The 20,862-nt window shown below is 41.9% G+C and overlaps 1 protein-coding gene across 5 annotated transcripts in view; it reads left to right on the top strand.

Moving 5' to 3' along the window:
• The window catches only part of FRMD4B (FERM domain containing 4B), a 336,453-nt gene that overhangs the window by 80,712 nt on the left and 234,879 nt on the right, over positions 1-20,862 (top strand). Inside the window, exon 1 of one of the 5 annotated variants that reach the window (XM_027121374.1) lies at positions 19,435-19,457. The exons of the other annotated variants lie outside the window; for them this stretch is intronic. The gene's annotated coding sequence lies outside the window, so the exon portion shown is untranslated. Of the gene's footprint in view, positions 1-19,434; positions 19,458-20,862 lie in introns of those variants that run through there. 5 annotated transcript variants of the gene reach the window in all.

Raw genomic sequence — 20,862 nt, 5'->3', positions numbered from 1 at the left:
TTGATGAAGGGGACACAGGTTCGTGCCCCGGTCCGGGAAGATCCCACGTGCCGCGGAGCGGCTGGGCCCATGAGCCATGGCCACTGAGCCTGCGCGTCTGGAGCCTGTGCTCCGCAACTGGAGAGGCCACAACAGTGAGAGGCCCGCGTACCGCAAAAAAAAAAAAAAAAATCCTCATGAACTCTCTTAGTTTGAGTTCCTCCAAAACAGAACCTAAAGCAGGATCTTGGATGCAGGAGGATAATTTGTGAGATTTCCAGGAAGCGGGAGGGAGGAGTGGGGTCAGCTGTGAGAGCAGGAAGGAGAAAAAGCCAAGAAAGACATCTCTGTGGGCAACTGGTGCTCATTTCTGCAAGGACCCTGACTGAGGCCCAGAGGCCGGGGCATTTGTCCACAGCTCCCTCGTTGTGGAGGGTTGCCACAGGGTTCTTACCTTCCCTGCCTCTATAGAAGCAGAGAAGGGCAATGGAAGCGTTAATGGGAGCCGTCAAATTTGCCAAAAACCCACCTTGGCTGAGACTGAAATCATGAAAATGTCCGACTGCTTGACCAGAAAATGTTTTCTCTTTCATTTCTTATTGTTGAAGTATAGTTTACAATAATTTACAACTTACAAGGATTTACACCACATCTTCTTTAATCCGTCGATGGACTTTTAGGTTGCTTCCGTGTCTTGGTCCTTGTAAATAGTGCTGCAGTGAACGTCAGGGTGCGTGTATCTTTTCGAATTATGTTTTTTGCTCCACATATAGGTCCATGAATGAGATTGCGGATAATGCTTTCGGTTTTTTTTGCGGTACGCGGGCCTCTCACTGTTGTGGCCCCTCTCCCGTTGCGGAACACAGGCTCCGGACGCGCAGGCTCAGCGGCCATGATGCTTTCGTTTTGTAAGGAACTTCCGTAGTGTATTCCACTGTGGCCGTTACCAACATACATTTCCAAAAACAGCTTAGGAGGGTTGCCTTTTCTCCATGCCCTCTCCTGCATATTTTGTATGTAGATTTTGATGATAGCCATTTAGACTGGTGTGAGGTGATTCCTTGTTCTAGTTTTGATTTGCGGTTTTCTAATAATTAGCCATGTGGAGCATCTTTTCATGTGCATTAAAAAAAAATCAAAAACAAAACAGTGTGCATTAAATTTACCTCTTGAAATTGGTTTCTTAAAAGTCCGCCCTGATTTGAATTCTTTTTCGATCAGGTACCCCAGGACATTTCTTGAGGGCAGGTGTTCTTTAGAGCAGGGGTCCCCAACCCTCGGGCCTCGACTTGTTAGGAGCCAGGCCTCACAGCAGGAGGTGAACACGGGAGAGCTAGCGCAGCTTCATCTGTGACTCCCCAGCGCTCCCCGTCACTCCCATTGCCACCTGAACCTTTGCTCGCATTACCGACTAAACGACCCCCCATCTCTCCTATTGCCGCTGGAACCATCCACCCCATCGCTTGCATTACTTCCGGGACCATCCCCGCCCCTGTCCATAAAATTGTCTTCCATGAAACCAGTCCCTGGTGCCGAAAAGGCTGGGGACCCCTGCTTTAGAGCCCCGCAGTCCTTGTTATGAAGTGTCCCTTAGGGGGATACCTAGGACCGGTTTTAAAGTTGTTGTTACGGGAAATGGCCACAAGGTGGCAGCATTTTTTCATGCCCCACTCGGGTTACCGGCGACCAGAGCCTTAGAGGAAGTCCTGTTACTGGGTCGTAGATTCGAGTGGACTGTGGCAGAAGAAACACCCCAGAGCTCGTGTTTCCTTACTTCTTCCTCCTTATCCTTCGCTCCCCGCTCCCCCCACGACAGTTCCCAAGCCCTGCCAAAAACGCTATGCTGAGCTTGCTGTCGTGCGGAGGTGGGGAGACTCCGAGGAAGGAGGCTGCCCATGGGAACCCCACCACCAGGAGACTTGGAGACCAGGTGATTTTTCAAAGCTCATGCAGCGTGAGGGTCCACCGACCTTTGGGTGCACTAGGCTTGGTTGAGCTGTAGGAGGGTCCGCCTGCATCTGGAGGTTGTCGTCCGCCTGTCAGGTCCAAGAGAGGCTCATTTGCTGGCACCTGCTTCCCAGTTCCCTCACCCCCACCACGTCTAGACTTGGGACCCAAGGCTGCTCTGGCTCCAGGGATGTGACACCAGCCCAGGTCACCGAGCCCTGAAGGGAATATCGGTGGCCTTTCTTCTCTTTCCTTTTCTTTTGAAATTTAATTTTTATTTTATATTAGAATATAGTTGATTTACAGTGTTGTGTTTGTTTTGGGTGTACTGCAACCTGATTCAGTTATACAGATAGGTATATCTATTGTTTTTAGGATTCTTTTCCCATATAAGGTATTACAGAGTGTTGAGTAGGTTTCCCTGTGTTCGACAGTAGGTCCTTTGATTATCACTTACATATATATTACTGTGGATATGTTAATCCCACCCTCCTAATTTATCCCTCCCCATCCCCATCTTGCCCCTTTGGTGGCCATAAGTTCATTTTCTAAGTCTTCGAGTCTTTTTCTGTCTTGCTAGGGAGTGCATGTGTGTCATCTTTTTAGGTTCCTCATTTAAGTGCTATTGTATTTTTTTTTTGTCTGTCTGACTTCACTTCGTATGATAAACTCTAGTTCCATCCATTTTTCTGCAAATGGCCGTCTTTTCTAAACTGATTTTCTAATCTAGGTAGAAATGGGAAGCTGTCCTCTGGAAGTGTATTAAAAAAATTTTTTTTTTAATGTAAAGAGAAAACATCAGTGCAAATTGGGTGCCGACTTTAATGTTTTTTGGAAACAAAAAATTGGCCCTGGGTATGAACCCCTCTGCCTTTGCCATGTTTTCATTTTACTGGAGTGTAGCACTGATCCTCGTGCAGTGAAGAAGCAAATGCCCCTGTGACCCACCCTGAGTTCCCTCCCTTACTTGCCAAATCCTGGTAGAAAGATTCCTGTTTTTTATGTAGATTCGTATTTTCTTTTCTCTCTTTCTGTTCAAGATCACTTATTTCTCTTTTTCTTATTATGTAAGCAATGCATTTTTATTCTGGAAATTTTAGAAAATACAAGAAAGATCAAAGAAAGAAATAATAGTCATTTATATTTTCCTTACTTAGATACAGCCAAGCTCACCTTTTTGTATATTTTCTTTTGGCACTTGATCCAGGTATTATGAAAATGACAGCATTCTGTTCATAGCATATTTAAAACTCTCACTTATTTTGGACATTTTTCTATATTGATAAATATGGATAAACAGTTTCTGCCCTCCGTACCTCCCACCTCCCTCCATCCTTCTTCGGTTTCTTTCTGCGTTCCTTTCTTTCGTAAAAATAATTCTGTCTTTTGTCTGGTTGGAAAAGCAGTCATGTAAAAAAAATACACACACACACAGATATACATATACATGTATACACATGTGTGTGTTTATTAGACCACTCAGAAAGAACTTCTACCATCTAGAGCGGGAGTCAGCTAACTTTTTTCTAAAGGACCAGATAGTCTGTGTTGTAACAACTCAACTGTGCATTATGGTGCAAAAGCAGTCCTAGAGAAAGTGTAAAAGAATGAGCATGACTGTGTTCCAGTAAATCTTTATTTACAAAAAACAGCAGACAATCCTGAAACTGTAGTTTGCTTGGCCCAGTCTAGGGCAAAGCACTAATTATTTAACTTCCAGAAACACATACCTATTTTTTTCCCACAAAAATGGAATCATACTACATAAGCTGTCTTGGATGTATTTAAATATTTATTAGTGTCTGTTACGGGCCAGCTCATAAATAGTGGTGTATACAGTGTTGAACAAGACTGAGAGGCTGTCTGCTCCCGTGGTGTGTACTGCCAGGGACACAGTGAAAATCATAAGCGCTCTGAAAGTCATGGGGGGATGTGATAGACAAAAGTCAGCATTCTAGTGTATCATAACTTTGGCAACCAATCCCCTATTCAGGGGCATTTAATTTCCTTAATTGTTTCTATTGTAGACTTTCCTGTCGTAAACATTTTAGGATTAAGTCTTTATGAAAAACCGTCATTTTTTACTTGGGCTCAAATTCCTTAAAGTGGAATCCCTGAGTCAAAAGGAATACAAAATTTTTTGGTCTTTTGCTAAGCATTCCCGAAGTACTTTCTAGAAAACTTATACCAACTTACACTTTCACCTGACCTTTTTTTTCTTCCCCCCCTTGCTTTGTTTGTGCAGCCAGACTGAGTTTCATGAATTGAGAAAGTAAAATGAAAGTGGCATAAATCTAAGCTGGGAAATAGAAAGAAGGAGATAGGGAATCATTGGTGGGAGAGGAGCCCAGTTTCAGATGTTTTGTCTTCAGGGGTTTCCTGTGATCTGCTCCCTGTGTAATAGTTAGGAATAAATCTCAGAAGTTCTGTAGTGCGAGCTGACACCAGTTATTTACTGCCTTCACCACGTGCCAGAAGCTCTGGTAAGCCCTTCACGTGCGTGATCTGAATTAAGCCTCAGAACGGCTTGATGATGGTGGAGCCGGACCACGACCGGGTCTCTTTGAACTAGAGTAGAAATGTCAAGCTGGGAGCCCCGCGGTCTGATTTCTTTGGCTCCCACAGTGTGGCCCGGCACAGCATTTAAACATTTATCGACATAGTTCCAAACATTTTAAAACTGGAAAATGTCACAGAAAATCTATCTTTAAAACTTTGGGAAAATTGCAAGACCTGGGCACGCTGGGGTCATACTCCCACTTGCTGACAGTGGGTGGATCGTGGGGGGCTTCTTCTACACAAGGGACGTGTGTTCTGATGATGATACTATTGAGCCAAGACTAGCGGCCACTAAGAAATTCCTCCTTCAAACCGATAGTAACTCTGTGCTTGGGACACGGCGGGGAGCTGTGGGGAGAATGCATGATGCCCCTCCTTCTCCAAGCCACTTCCTTACTTATTTACTTGCCCGAGTTTGTTGCCTGGATGTTAAGTTTGGGACAAGACAGGACTGAGCAGAAGGAGGGCAGATGTGGGTCCAGCCATCACCATGACCCAGCCTAGGCTCTAGAGGAGGGGACGCTGCAGAGGCTCACTTAGGTGAGGGTGTCCCAAGCTGTTGGGGGGACAGCCTGTAATATGAGTCTTGGTTTCTGGGTGTCTGCCCTCCTCCTCTTACATCCATCTTTCTCATTTCCTGTGTTATTCACCACCTAAATTCTTTTCTAGTACACGTCACCACACGCTTCCTGGCCACGTGGGTCTCCCTACTCCATCTCGCCTTAGGAAGTAGTGGACTTGGCCATTTTCAGACTGTTGTCTTCTTTTCTTAGTATGTCTCTGCCACATGCTTGCCCCACAGCCTGGCCGTGTGCCCATCTGTTGCCCGCTTGGCACGTGTGCACCCATTGGTTTTCTGCTAGGAGTGGCTGTGGCATTTGTTCACCTCCTAACTCTCTGTGGCTGGAGGGCACACGGGGGCTCTGTCAGACCTAGTGGCTTTGGAAGCCAGAGCTTGGCTATCTCGTCTTCATTTTGCGTTTTGTTTATTTAGAGCCACAGAGCGCAGCGAAGAAGTCACCTTTACGTATGTGCGCTTCCCATACACCAGCCACTGTGCCAGGTGAGGGGTACCAGGAAGGAGAGGGCAGTGAGGGCGTCAGAGGTGCCAGCAGAGGGTACGAACCAGATCAAGTGTGGCATCTGCACCAGCAGGGAGTAGATTCAGAAACTCCTCGCGGCAGAACGCACCAGGTCAGGGAGACTTCTGGAAGGTGATGCAACCAAAGCCTTCACGCCAGGAGAGGGCTCTTAAAAACACCCCGAGTCAGGGCTTTTGATGTCCATCCTGTTCAAGCCCCACTTCCTCCTTAAGCCCACCTGAGTGCCTCTGTCTTCAACGAACTCTTCTGTCTCCTAACTTCTGTCCAGTACAGAAGCCATTAGCCACCCGTGGCTGCCGATCATCTGCAGTGTGACCAGGCTAAGTTGAGACGTAATGTAAATATAAACTACACGCGGGGTTGGAAGGCTTAGGACACACACAAAGATAGAATGTAAGATATCACGTTAATAAACGCATATTGCTTACGCATCGAAATGACATTATTTGGCTATATTGGATTAAATATATTATTCTTTTTACTTTTATTAATATGGCTATTAGAAATTTGAAAACTACATATGGACATCTCACTTGTGGCTCAAGGGAGAGTCCCGCTGTAGAGCCCTCCCTGACTCAGCCACTCAAATATGGTTCTCTATGACTTCGCCGTGTATTTGTTACATATACATATATATATATGTGTGTGTGTGTGCGTGCGTGTAAGCATAGTATATATTCTCAGTCTCTCTGAGTAGGTAGAAGACAGGACTAATGTCTCGTCTCGTTCCTCTGTGTTTCCTCACTCTCTGCCCTGCCAAAGTGCCCCTTTTGCTATTAAAGATCCAGTGTGTGTTTGATAACAATTCTTTCATTCATTTGACAAATATTTGTTGAACTCAGACTCTGTGCCAGGTTCCCCTGGGAACTTAATAAACTTTAACTCAAAACCTGGCGTAGGGAAAAAGAATGTAGGAATTATCAACTTTATTTTGCAAGATAAGGAAATTGGGGTAAAAAGTTTAAGTGATTTGCTCAAGGTGACCCACTAGGTAAGGGGCAGGAAACAGGATTCCAGAACTCTTTTTTTGTGTTGCTCCAAATCATGTCCAGCATGCTGATCCTGTTGAGAATCCTTCACCCCAGCCCAGGTGCACCCTAAATCCTGTCTTCTTGTTTGTATATGTGCACTTATTACAACGCTCTCTAATCGTCCATCTTTCCCGATAGACTCTGAATGGGAGGACAGGAACTATGTCTCTGCTGATCCCTGTTGCGTCCCTGGGGCCTCGCACATGCCTGGCACCTCGTAAGCACTTAGTAAATGTCTGTTGAAGATATTTAGTAATAAACGAGTGTGCCTTCTCCCTCCCACCGTTATAAAATTCATGTTGAATTCCATTTTCCTGGAGAGGGTACAAATTGGAATAAAGCTCTATAGCTGCTTTCTCAACAACTGAAATATTGTAAACATTCATTTTGTATTTTATTTATTTAGAGCTCTACAATGCAAAAAAGAAATCCATTTAGAGTCTGGGGAAGAAGTCTCTCTTTCCCTGCCGGTTCTGCTTTTATCTTATCTCACCTACATGACAAAACCAACCACCTGTCTTTTGTCAAAATACACTATGCATCCTCATAACAGCTGTGTGCTAGCTGCTGCCAGGGCCTTGGTGCAAACCCGGGACTGATGGGTTTTTAAAATTATCTTGGCATAACTTATTTGCCATAGAGTATCTGAATGGATTGTAACATGCCAGGACCACCTAATGGTTATAAGACCGGAAACCATCCTGCCCACCAGGAAAGAAAGGTAGCCAGACATGGAGAGAAGAACACTGAGCTACAAAGCATTAGAAGTGGTTACTGGTCTCAGCTTTGTCATTACTATCTCTGTAACCTTGAATGAGCCATGCTTCCTCATTGTCATGAACCTAGTCCTCATATCTATAAAATTGAGGACATTGAAATAGATCAGAAAGGACAGCAACATGGCATACGTACCACCCTGCTGTTGCTGTCTTCCATTGCAGACATTGCTAATCAATCACAATTTACTTTCCATTGATCCAGGGTACAGCTTCATAAACCTTATCACAGCACTGCTTACACTGTCACTCATCAGTCACTGACCATTGCCAGGCAAACAGTCCTTTTTCTCTTTTTGTGCAGGGTAGGGAGAAGAGAAGAAATCACAGTAGGATAGCTTTTATTCTTAAAAACCTTCCCTGCGTTAGCTGGAAGTCACCAGCGTGGTCATGATGATATCGCAAACAATCCTCTGAGATGACCCTGGTGTGGAAAGGTCATTGAGCCCTTCTGGTTCCTGGCAACACTGAGGTGGCAGAGCTCTGAATGGGCTGAGACTTTGAGGGAATTGGCCAGGGACCGTATTCTTTCTGAAGCTCCACTAGTGGGTCATCATCAGGACTTGGTAGGGAAGGGGGCTGCAGCCTTGTTTCTTGGGACAATACCCAAAACTCTGAGATATTTGCTGGATTGTGGGAACTTCTTCCTAGTGGTTAGAACATCAGTATCTGGCTCTCCAGACAGCTGTTTACATTTGGATTTCTTTGGGCTAGTTTCGTGTAGTGGAAAAGGCAACTGGGGAATGACTTTTCCTGGCAGAGTACTATTAGGTGAAATAAAGCCACAGACTTTATTGACTCTTTTTAAAGAATAAGAACATATGCATAGATCAGTGTCCAAAAGGATAAAATCATGATGGCTAATGTGGTTTTTTTTGCCTTTCTTTTTTTTAAAATTTTATATTGGAGTATAGTTGATTTACAGTGTTGTGTTAGTTTCAGCTGTACAGCAAAGTGATTCAGTTATACATATACATATATTTATTCTTTTTCAGATTCTTTTCCCATATAGGTTATTACGAGTATTGAGTAGAGTTTCCTGTGCTATACAGAAGATCCTGTTGATGATCTGTTTTATATATAGTAGTGTGTATATGTTAATCCCAACCTCCTTATTTATCCTTCCCTCCCCACCTTTCCCCTTTGGTAAGCCTAGGTTCGTTTTCTAAGTCTGTGAGTCTCTTTCTGTTTTGTAAATAAGTTCATTTGTATCATTTTTTTAGATTTCACTTATAAGTGATATCATATATTTATCTTTCTCTGTCTGACTGACTTAGTATGATCATCTCTAGGTCCATCCATGTTGCTGCAAATGCCATTATTTCATTCTTTCTTATGGCTGAGTAATATTCCATTGTATATATGTGCCACATCTTTACATGATGGCTAATGTTTATTGAGTGTCTGCTAACTGCCAGGCAGTGTGTGAAATGCTTTTCAAATTCCATCCCACCTCATTCTGACAACAGCACGAAGAGATGAGTGTCCCTGTCAGCCCCATTTTACTGACAAGGGCACTGAAGCTGAGGAGGGTGTAGTAACTTCTCCATGGTCACAAGCTTGTTAAACAAATAAGCAAGGATATGAAGCCAAGTGTGTGACTCCAGAAGCAGCCCTCTTAGCTTCTGCATCATACTGCCCCACCCAGAGTTTGAAAGTGATTGTCTCAGAGTCTTGAGATTAGAGGCGATTCAGCGATTTTTTTTCTTTGTGCTTTTCTGAGTTTTCAAAATTTTCTACATTGAACCTATATAACTATAGAAAACAGAGGGAAAAGTCTTAAGAAGAAAAAGAAAAAACTCACAAGACAATCAATCTGGAGTCAGAGTTAGAAGATCTGAATTTAATACCCAGCTGTTTTTAACAGATTGTCTAACCTTAAGCTGGTAATTTCCCTTGTCTCAGTCTTGGTTTCCTTTTCTATAAAATGTGATCATTGGACTGAAAGATCTGTAAGATTCCTTCTGGGCTGGAAATTCTATACATGTATTTGGGCAGGGGTTAGGAGGTAGTATCTAGTAGATGCATTCATCAGCTTTTTCTTTTCCACCTGGGAGGTGATGATTATATAAGAGTGAGAAACTCTTTTGGGACCATATGGTATAAAAAATTCAGAGCGGTTTCTGTGTAAGTGCTCTAGAAGCACAATAGCTCAATTTTATTACAACTATGAGTTTCTCAAAACAAATGTGTTAGAACATGACCTTGGTTGTCATCATGGGACTCTTCATACAGAGCTTGGCCTTTTCTTTTCTTTTTTTTTTTTTTTTACATCTTTATTGGAGTATAATTGCTTTACAATGGTGTGTTAGTTTCTGCTCCATAACAAAGCGAATCAGTTATACATATACACATGTTCCCATATCCCCTCCCTCTTGCGTCTCCCTCCCACCCTCCCTATCCCACCCCTCTAGGTGGTCACAAAGCACTGAGCTGATCTCCCTGTGCTATGCGGCTGCTTCCCACTAGCTATCTACCTTACATTTGGTAGTGTATATATGTCCATGCCTCTCTCTTGCTTTGTCACAGCTTACCCTTCCGCCTCCCCATATCCTCAAGTCCATTCTCTAGTAGGTTTGTGTCTTTATTCCTGTCTTACCCCTAGGTTCTTCATGACATTTTTTTTTTCTTAAATTCCATATATATATGTTAGCATACGGGATTTGTCTTTCTCTTTCTGACTTACTTCACTCTGTATGACAGACTCTAGGTCTATCCACCTCATTACAAATAGCTCAATTTCATTTCTTTTTATGGCTGAGTAATATTCCATTGTATATATGTGCCACATCTTCTTTATCCATTCATCCGATGATGGACACTTAGGTTGCTTCCATGTCCTGGCTATTGTAAATAGAGCTGCAATGAACATTTTGGTACATGACTCTTTTTGAATTCTGGTTTTCTCAGGGTATATGCCCAGTAGTGGGATTGCTGGGTCTGGCCTTTACTATATAGTCCATGTCTGTCATCAATGTCTGTCTGGTTGTCTAGTTTAAATTTAGTGATTTTGCGGTGTTGAGGTTGTGATGGGATTGTTAGAGTTAAATACATGATGTTTTATTAATTTAGTCGCGTTTATAGATCTTGAGAGGCCTGCAGTGATAAAAATCTGAGTTATACATTGCATTAAGCAGAGTTATATAAAGCCTGTTGAATATTAATTTTGTAATGATTCACCTTACAGTTTTATGAGACTAGATATAAAAAGATACCGTGAATAATTGAGCCCATGATTTATAAAATGAAGTCTAGGGAAGAAAGAGTAATTGGAAGTGAAAAGAGCAAAGCTTTTCCCTTTGCTGAGATCAAGTTAATTCAATCTCAGCCCCTTCCTGCCAATTCAGGTCCCCTAGGTTCTTAGAGCATTAGATGAATGTATAGTAAAAAATACAAAGCAAATACAATGTGGATATTTTCTACCATATTACTGCTTTCATTATTTTTAGTTTAGCCTCTAAATATATTTGATTTTTATAATCTGAATATTTTATAAGTCTTTTTATAAATCTTTTTCCAGGTTATATTTTTCAAAAATTGTTTCTAGAATAAAGCAAGTTCTTGCACATGAGAGATGAAATTACTTATATCTCTTACCTCTCAAATTGCCTTTTGCAGAAGTTATATAGATGGGCAATAAGCATGTTAAAAGATGCTCAACATTATTAGCCTCAAGGAAACCCACATTCAAACCACAATGAAATACCACCTCATACCTATCAAAGTGGATAAAATTAAAAGCCTGACAATACCAAGTGTTGGTGAGGACATGGGGCAACTGGAACTCTCATACACTGCTGGGAGGAATGTAAAATTGTAAAACCACGTTGGATCACCGTTTTCAGTTTTTATAAGATTAAAAATACCCTTACCATAGGATCTGGCCATTCCACTCCAAAGTATTCACAGAAAAAAAAGATGTGAGGCACACACACACACACACACACACACACACACACACACACACACACAATGGAATGTTACTTGGCCATGCAAAGAATGAAATGTTGCCATTTGCAACAACATGGATAGACTTGGAGGGTATTATGCTAAGTGAAATAAGTCAGACAGAGAAATACAAGTACTGTATGATATCATTTATATGTGGAATCTAAAAAATACAACAAACTAGTTGAATATAACAAAAAAGAAACAGACTCGCAGATAAACAGAGCAAACCAGTACTTACCAGTGGGGAGAGGGAGAGGGACAGGATAGGGGTAGGGGTTTTAGAGGTACAAACTATTGTGTATAAAATAAGCTGCAAGGATATATTGTACACACAGGGACGATAGTCAATATTTTGTAATAACTATAAATGAAATATAACCTTTAAAAATTGTGAATCACTATGATGTACACCTGAAACGTATATCATGTTGTACATCAACTATACCTCAATTAAAAAAGAAACCCCGACAAATGTCCATCAGTAGATGAATGGATAAACAAATTGGGGTATAGCCATACAATAGAATACTGTAACATAAAACAAAACAATAAAAACGAACAAACTACTAATATGTGTAACAACGTGACTATATCTCAGAAATATGCTGAGTGAAAGGAGCCAGATGCAAAAAAAATTCGGACTGTCTAATTTCATTCGTATGAGATTCTAGAAAAAGCACGTCAATATACAGTGACAGGAAGCAGATCAGTGCCTTCCTGGGGCAGAGGTAGGAGGTGTAAAGGGGGGAATGGAGTATGGAGGGACATGAAGGAACTTCTCAGGGGATGAAACGTGCTCTATCTTAATTGTGGTGGTAGGTACAGGAGTATATATGTATTTGTCAAAATCCAATGAACTGAACACTTAAAATGGGAGTATTTTATTATATGTAAATTATACCTCAAAAAAGTTGATTTTGAAAATGGCTTTTGCAGTATCTCTCTTGCTGGTTCATTAACATCTCTAGACGACCTAAGATCTTGATTCTAAATCAAGTTTCCATATTTACTCATGTGGGATCATGGCTCTCATACTCCATATATGAAATGGGTATAATTACTACATTTGGCCAAGCTTTTGGAGTTGCCCTGAGGAACAGAAGAGATGGTGAATGTGTAAAAGTGATTTTTGAATCATGATACTCCGCAGAAAATTGGCTGTCACTCCCACTTTGTAGTTCACTCTGCAAGTCAGAGTGAAATTACCTTGAAATGGTGCCCCATCTGAAATTTCAGACAGTTGATCCTCTTACCTGGGCCCCAAATGAACTCTCCCCATACTGAATGCCAGGCCAGAGCACAGAGAATCCTAGCAGATTTTCTTAGCACTTTTAAAATATCCGCCTGCCTCAGTCCGTGTGACATAACGATCAACCCACTCAGGCTCTGAGCCTTTCACTTCCAGCGGTGACAACCTACACAATTGTTCCCCCGAGTCAAGACACACTGTATGAGTCATCTTAGCTTGTCAACTAGGTTCAAGTTTCATTTGACATCTTCGAAGAATCTTCTGTTTCCAGAGCAATGAACTCTGTGTCGGAGGCTAACCTAGTTGTGGGTAACAACGAAGATATTTATAGAGAGAGAGAGATGTCCCTTCTGCAAATTAACAACTTGTCTTCTGGGCAACGAACTGACTTTGAATGGACAAGGAACATTGAAAAGTTGGGCCCTGATTTAATCTGAAGCAACACAGGCGTTCAATTGACAAAAAGTCACTCAGTATCTACTATGTGCTGTGTTCTAGGCCCTGGGGCTTTAGCACTGAATAGGAAAAGCAAGATCTTCTTCCTCACAGAGCTTACATTCTCTTTGCGGGGAGGAAATGAGCAGTCAAACAATGAGACTTAAGGATCCTACAGGATATAAATAGGGGGAGAGAAAACACAAATATAGGTTGATAGTATTTAGGATATAGTGGTCAGGGAAGGTCACGTGTGTTGGGTTGGAACGATGAGATGGAGCCAGCTGTGGGACAAGCTGGAGAAACAGTGATCTAAGGAAGCAGTGGGGACGGCAAGTTAGAACGGGCTTGGCAAAGGAAGGAAGGAAAAGGAGGCCAATGCGAGAAGTACTGAGCGTGAAGGGAAGATTGTCGTGACATAAGGTTTGAGAGGTGAAGAGGGGTTGGAGTTTATGTTTTCTGTGAAAATCAGGAGACACTGAAGAGTTTTAAGTGGGGGAGGGAAATGATCTACTATATAAATATGGCCACCGTGAGAAGAAGGAATTGACTCGGGCCCGGGTCAAGGGGGGCCGTTAGCATGAAGGCTATGGAAGTAGTCTAAGGGAGACATGACGGTGGCTTGGACTAGGAATGGCATTGGAAATAAGGAGAGAGGAACAAATAGAGGGAACGTGTTTGAGAGGTAGTGCTGCTAGGATTTGATGAATGGGAAGAGGGGTGATGAAGAAAGAGAATGCATCGTTTTATGGCTGGAGCAACCAGGAGGTGATGGGAGTCTTTCTTAGGAGACCACCTAGGGTGACTGCTTACAGTGTCTGCATCCTTTGTCTGCCGTTAGAGCAGTGACCGAATTTCTCTGAAGACTGAAACAGCAGTAAGTATTTGTAAATATCCTGTGACGTGAACTCTCTGGTTGTACAGACTATATCATCTCCCTTCTCTGATTCGCTAGACATGCTAATAAGTGGGCGCTGGAAACGTTAACTTCTAGTCACAACCTTCTTTTGCTAAAGCCGTTTTCAGCAGACACCAGTTCAGGGCAAGATCCAAACCTCTCTGGCTTCTGTAGTTTATTGCTGGTATGTCACTGTTCACTACATGCTCACTGCAGGGAGAGGGCTCTGATGAATTGACATTCGCTCTGGGAGACTTTTGAGAAGGTTGCCTATTTTTGTTAATTATGGCTCGTGAATTACTTTGTCAGAAATTTTGAAACCCAGAAGTCTAAAAAAATTATGAGGTATTATTAAATATTGCTAATTTCTCTACGTGGTATGAGATTTTGGCCGCGATTGGATCTTTGGGCTGTTTAGTTCCATGTTTATCATCTTGTAGAGAGTCACAGGTCCAGTTCTGCCTATTAAAGCAAATTTTAAGTTTGTTTCAAACAATCTGTTGGATAAGCATGTGTGGAGACCTTGTTGTTTGTTCTCTATTCATGGGCAGTAAAGTAGTGAGCTTAGCATTGGAATACAAGCATCTTAGCTTGTGAAAATAATGTCTGAGTAACAGTGAGAAACGTTGTCTTTTAAAATGTTTTGAATTATTTTCTTTCCCATTATAAAAATAATATATGATCATCCTAAAAATTTTGGAAGGTACAAAGTAAAACTCAGCCATAGCCCCATCGTGAAGAGCTCCATGAGATGTTGAAGTTTCTCGTAAACTGGAAGGGCTGGAACGAGCTTGTTCATTCATCTGCAGCATCTCCTCATTTTGCCTGTGAAGAAACTGAGGCCCAGGGCAGCAATGAGTCGAGAACCCAGGTTTCCTCACTACCAGTTTTGAACTGCTTCCCTGATTGTTTATATGGCTTCATAAGTACTTCACATTCTTGGGTTCTCACTGGAGGCACAAGGATGTGCTACCCCCTTTTAAAAAAAAAAAAAATTTATTTATTTTGGGTTGCATTGGGTCTTCATTGCTGCACGCTGGCTTTCTCCAGTTGCCGCCTGCGGGGGCTACTCTTCCTTGCGGTGCGCAGGCTTCTCACTGCGGTGGCTTCTCTTGTTGCAGAGCATGGCCTTTAGGCGCGCGGGCTTCATTAGTTGTGGCACGCAGCCTTAGTAGTTGTGGATCGCTGGCTTTGGAGTTCAGGCTCAGTAGTTGTGGTACTTGGGCTTAGTTGCTCTGCACATGTGGGATCTTCCCGGACCAGGGCTTGAACCCTTGTGTCCTTCATTGGCAGGCAGATTCTTAACCACTGCGCCACCAGGGAAGCCCCCCGCCCCCCTTCTTGAGTTAAGGGCCTGTGACACATCTTGTCACTGAGCATACACGTGGCTCCATCTGCCCTCTGGTGTTCGGGAGGCTGAATGGTCTTTTCTTCTTTTTGCTTCTTCCCCGTGGTTCTTAAGTAAGGATGGCATTAAATGGCCTTGATCTAGGTGAGTAGTTCCTAAAGAATGGTTTTTGGACTACCGCATCAGAATTATCTAGGGTACTTGTTGAAAATGAAGACTCCGTGCCTCAACCCAGGTTTGTGGAATCACAATCTCTAGGGGTGGGACTGGGAATCTGACTTCTTAAACTCAGATCCACTGAAAAATAATACTTTATCAAGAGGAATAAAACTTTTTATATTTTATCATTCAAATTGTCTATGTTGGATAAATAGAGAGATGGATAGATAGATAGATATATTGATGGATAGATGTATAGGTGTTTGTAAATGGATAAAATGTTTCTGTTTCCATGCAGAGAAACTCTTAATGGTTATCTTTTAGGTATAAAAATGGGGTGAATGGGAGAGTGGGGCTTCCTCTGTTCTAAGACACTTAGAAACCTGGATACACAGACCATAGATGTGTTTAGAATTCCTAAACACATTATAAGTATTTGTGCAGTTAAGCTATTTCTTTGAGAGACTAGAAATATCTATGTAATATTATTTAATTTGCTAGCGTGTATATGGCCAGTGGGAGAAAGGGAATACTCCATAGCTGATATAAGAGGACACAGAAGGAACAACCAGGGGGCTCAGGGGAGATCAGAGTTAGTTCATTTATTCACTTACTCATTTATTCAGCAAATATTCATTGAAAAACACCTAGTGTGTGCCAGAAACTGTTTGAGGTGCTGAGGACACAGGAGAGAACAAGTCAGCAGGGTCCCTGATCATGTAGCACTTCTAGTCTACTATGGGAAACACCAATAAAGAGTTAAACAAGATAACTTCAAATGGTGACAAATGCTGTGAAGAAATAAAGGAGCTGTACCATTATGAATGATCAGAGGGCCATTCTCTTGTGGACAGGGATGGTCCCTCAGAGATGACATCTCAACTGAGACCCTAACGGTAAGAAGAAACCAGCCAGGGGCATACCTGGGGAATAAGGGTTCCAGAAAAGGGAAGCTGCATGGACAAAGGTCCCAAGGTGGATTAGCTTGTTGAGTTTGGGGTACATTAAGAAAACTTGTGTGGCTAAAGCTTAATGAATAACAGAAGATACAAGATAAAGTTTAAGAGGAAAACAGCACCAAGCCATGTATTATAATCATGCCAGAGTAAAGAATTCGAATTTCATTCTAAGTGTAATAGAAAGTCCTAGCAGAGCTACACTGAGAGAGGGATGAGTTGATGTCTTTGGATTTGGGTTTTTTTTTAAATCACTGCAGCCCTCAAAATTATGTAGAAACGTACAGTAAATTGTAAATAGATGTGCAAATACTTGGAAATCATTAAAGAAATGGTAAGATATACCATATACATGGAAGGGGAAGATCAATATCATAAGATGTCAATGTTTACAACAAAGTATTTATAAATTCATTGCAGTTCTAAGCAAAATCCCAACAGCATTCTAAAATTTGAGTGGCAGTGTAAAAATTCATGAATTTATTAACAAGGGAGTTTTGCAAAAGGAGAAAAAAAGAGTTAGGACTCCACTAACTATCAAAATCTATTCTAAACTCTTAGTAATTAAGATACTGTGTTTTTGGTGAAAGGGTACAGAAAAATAGATGAGTGGTGCAGAATAGAGAGCCCAGTGATAAGCTGAACAAAATGGATGTTTCTGTATGATACAGGAGGACTTGGAAGTCCCAGTGGAAAACATAGAGAATCAAGAGTAAAGGGTGTTGGAACAATTGGTTTTCCATATGAAAAAAATGATATATTTTTTTTCTGTGAGTCTGTTACTTTTTTGTTGTATTCACTAGTTTTATATTTTTTAGATTCCACGTGTGATATATGGTATTTGTCATTCTCTGTCTGACTTATTTTACTTTACATAATTCCCTCCAAGTCCATCCATGTTGTTGCAAATGGCAACATTTTATTCATTTTTTATGGCTGAGTAGGATTCCATTGTGTGTGTATATATATACACACACACCACATCTTTGTCCATTCACCTGTTGTTGGGTAGATGCTGCTGGTACTACTTTGAACTCCAAGAAGATGTGACCACTTTTTTTTGCTTCATTTCTCTACTGCCCAGAAGTTCTTCCTAGTATAACACTTGCCCCTGTTGCTTCCTTTGTCTTCCAAGTTATGAAATTGTCATCTAAAGAAGCCAGGAATTTGTCAGCTGCTCACACTTTTAGCAAAATGAGATGCTCAACTGATGTCTAAACAATTTCAGTCCTCTTCATCCCCATCCCTCCAGTTATGCTCCCACACCTTTCTTTTTCTGAGCATTTTGATTATTGTGATAAAATATACTTAACATAAAATTTACCATTGTAATTATTATTATTTTTTTTTTTTGCGGTACGCGGGCCTCTCACTGTTGTGGCCTCTCCCATTGCGGAGCACAGGCTCCGGACGCGCAGGCTCAGCGGCCATGGCTCACGGGCCCAGCCGCTCCGCGGCATGTGGGATCTTCCTGGACCGGGGCACGAACCCGTGTCCCCTGCATCGGCAGGCGGACTCTCAACCACTGCGCCACCAGGGAAGCCCCATTGTAATTATTTTTAAATGTACAATTCAGTGGCATTAAGTACACTCACAATGTTGTACAACCGTCACCACCTCTGTCTCTAGAATCTTTTTCATCAGCTCATACTGAAACTCTGTGACCATCAAACAGTAACTTCCCATTCCTCAGTCCCCTCATCCCCCGATGACCTCTGTTCTACTTTCTCTATGAATTTGACTCTAGGAACCTCATACAAGTGGAATCAAACAATATTTATCCTTTTGCATCTGGCTTATTCCACTCACCGTAATTTTTTTTTTTTTTACCATAATGTTTTAAAGATTCAGTCACATTGCAGCGTGTATCAGAATTTCATTCTTTTAAAGAATGGATACTATTCCATTGTATGTATATACCACATTTTGTTAACCCATTCATTCGTTTATGGACACTTGGGTTGTTTCTACCTTTCTGCTGTTGTGAACAATATAACAGATAAGGCAGCTATGAACATGGTGTACAAATACCTATTTGAGTCCCTGCTTTCAGTACTTTCTGGTAACATACCCAGAAGTGGAATTGCTGAATCATAGTAATTCTATGTTTAATTTTTTGGGGATCGAGTGCACTGTTAACTTTGGCAAATTAAAGAAGGGGGCATGAGATGCTGTCCTGAATCTCCCATTTCCTGGTTGGTCACAGTTCCTTCAGGTATGTCACCATTCCCAGAGTGATTCTGTTATTTAAAAATATTGGGGTTACTGTAACTCATCCATCCTAATTCATTCAGACTTGCAGTTCTTTGCTCATCCTCAGATACCTAATAGCACAAATATCTTTCCCTAAATTTTATGGGTGAAATTATATGCTCTAATTGCATTTGTGTATTTGGTACGTCCGAAGATCTTAACACACAGCCCTCACTCGTGTTAAGAGTCATGGCAGAATATATTTACATAACTCTCTTAGCTTGCCTTTTCTCCCTTCCTTTCTTTAATCTCCTTCCAAATACCATCCACTCTGTTTCTATTCATAGGCTTTGGGGTTTTCAAATTGATGCATATTTGCTTCGTGTATAGTGCTGTTTGTCACAGGCAGGAGTCATTGTGCATGGGGCCATGGAATCAAAGAACTTGCTAGCTGTGTGTAACTTCATACAAGAGATTATATTTCCCTGACTCAGTTTCCTCATCTGCACCATTTAATAAAACCTATATTATTTTCGGAGTTTCTAGATACATCAGAGGCCACATAAGTGGTGTACCCAACTCTGGCTTATGGTGGGTGCTCGATAAATGGTAGTTTTCTAGACAGTTGGGAGGTATCGGTTCATATCTCTTTTGTCTGTCCTTGTGATCCGAGCTGACAGACGCTGTTCAGTCTTTGTTAACGCAACTAAAATAAGGTACTTAGGCAGTTCTTTGTACGTGATGCTAGATGCTGCTTGTTATATCATTATTTACTAGGAACTTTTGTCATCTAGTGGACACATGACAGTTGTGGAGAGATGGTTCAATAAAGCAGAAAATACACGGAGTCGTTCCAGCACCAGTTTTCCCTATGTGCGTAATCTTTTGCAAATCACTCTCTCTCTCTGAGTCTAATTAATCTGTAAAGTAGGGGCTTGGACTCTTAACACATGCCCAGTATATTCTTTCTGAGCCCAGTATTTTACCTAATAGTCTTGGGGACCAAGGGGATGACTGGGTGTGGGAGGTCTTCATTCTGATTTAGTACGACCCAAACCACTACCCCATCCCCTCACTCTCTACCTACATTACACTCTGTCAACATCAGATTTCACTATGTAGATTTCACATAGTTCATATTTTAATGTTTAATTTTAAACACCTAACATAAAATTAGCCTCTTACTAGCTTTAAGAGCTACTTTTCTCCTAAAAGGATATTGAAGAAGATTGCCTACAAGAAACTCCCAACCTACACTATGCTCTCGTTGTAGATGAGTTCTTAGAATATCTAGTTACCGGGTCCAAGCTCATACTGCTTGCTGCACTACAGACCAGTAAATCGAGAGACAAGTTGTTGGGGCAAGGAATAGAGACTTTATTCAGAAAGCCAGCAGTTTGCGAAGATGGTGGACTAGTGTCCCAAAGAACCTTCTTACCCCAGTTAGAATTCAGGCTACTTTGATATAAAAGGGGGAGCGGATGTGGTTGGTGGTCACATACTTCTCGATGCCAGAATCCTTTGTTATTGCAGCTGTCCACATAGATCTGGTCGTAATGTTCCTATAAACCTCCACAACCAATGTTGTTCTTTGTTCTGCAATTTTTTATCTTTATATGAATGGAAAAGTGTTATACCTTTAAAAGGAAGAGCCTTGAGAATGGGCTATAATGTATATTTCAGGCTATAGGCAACAGTCTTTTACAGAGACAGCGTGACTAAGCACAAGCAACGAAGCACAAGGGTTAGAGCTAAAGGAATAAACCCAATATGGAGTCAGGTTTGTTCTTCTCTCTTACAGTTCCTGTTAGAAAAGATGGATTTGTCCTATGGCAGCAGTAAGGAGAGAGCCGTTAAAGGTGCTTGTGAAGGAATCATACTGAGTTCTTTCTGCTTCCTGTCGCCACCTTCCACCTCATACCTGTGTCACATCTAGAGGAGTTGAGGGTCAGATGGGCTGGGCTGTGGGGTCCGCTGAGGATGGTGCAACAGTGGAGTTGCATTGAACCACGTGGCACAATGATGAATACCACATCTGCTGCCTCTGCCCTCCTCTTCTCGTCCAGTTTTCACACCCTGCTGTGTGTGAAACTGTTTGGGCCCACAGTTGACAAGCGAGAATTGTCCTTCCCGACTGAAGGAGAGCTTCTGGGGAAAAGCTGTTTTCTTTTATAGGGAGAATGACAAATCCATATAGATGAGTGTATCTTATGGCGCAGTACCCACGCTAAATTTCATCAGTATTCATGACACGTGCCTCATTCTCTCCACCACTGAC

Source organism: Aethalodelphis obliquidens, unplaced genomic scaffold (genome assembly GCF_003676395.1).
Source record: "Aethalodelphis obliquidens isolate GAN/ISIS:26980383/991018 unplaced genomic scaffold, ASM367639v1 scaffold22, whole genome shotgun sequence".
Classification (NCBI taxonomy): Eukaryota; Metazoa; Chordata; class Mammalia; order Artiodactyla; family Delphinidae; genus Aethalodelphis; species Aethalodelphis obliquidens.
The sequence above is the reverse complement of the archived record's forward strand: the minus strand, read 5'-3'. Positions and strand labels throughout refer to the sequence as shown.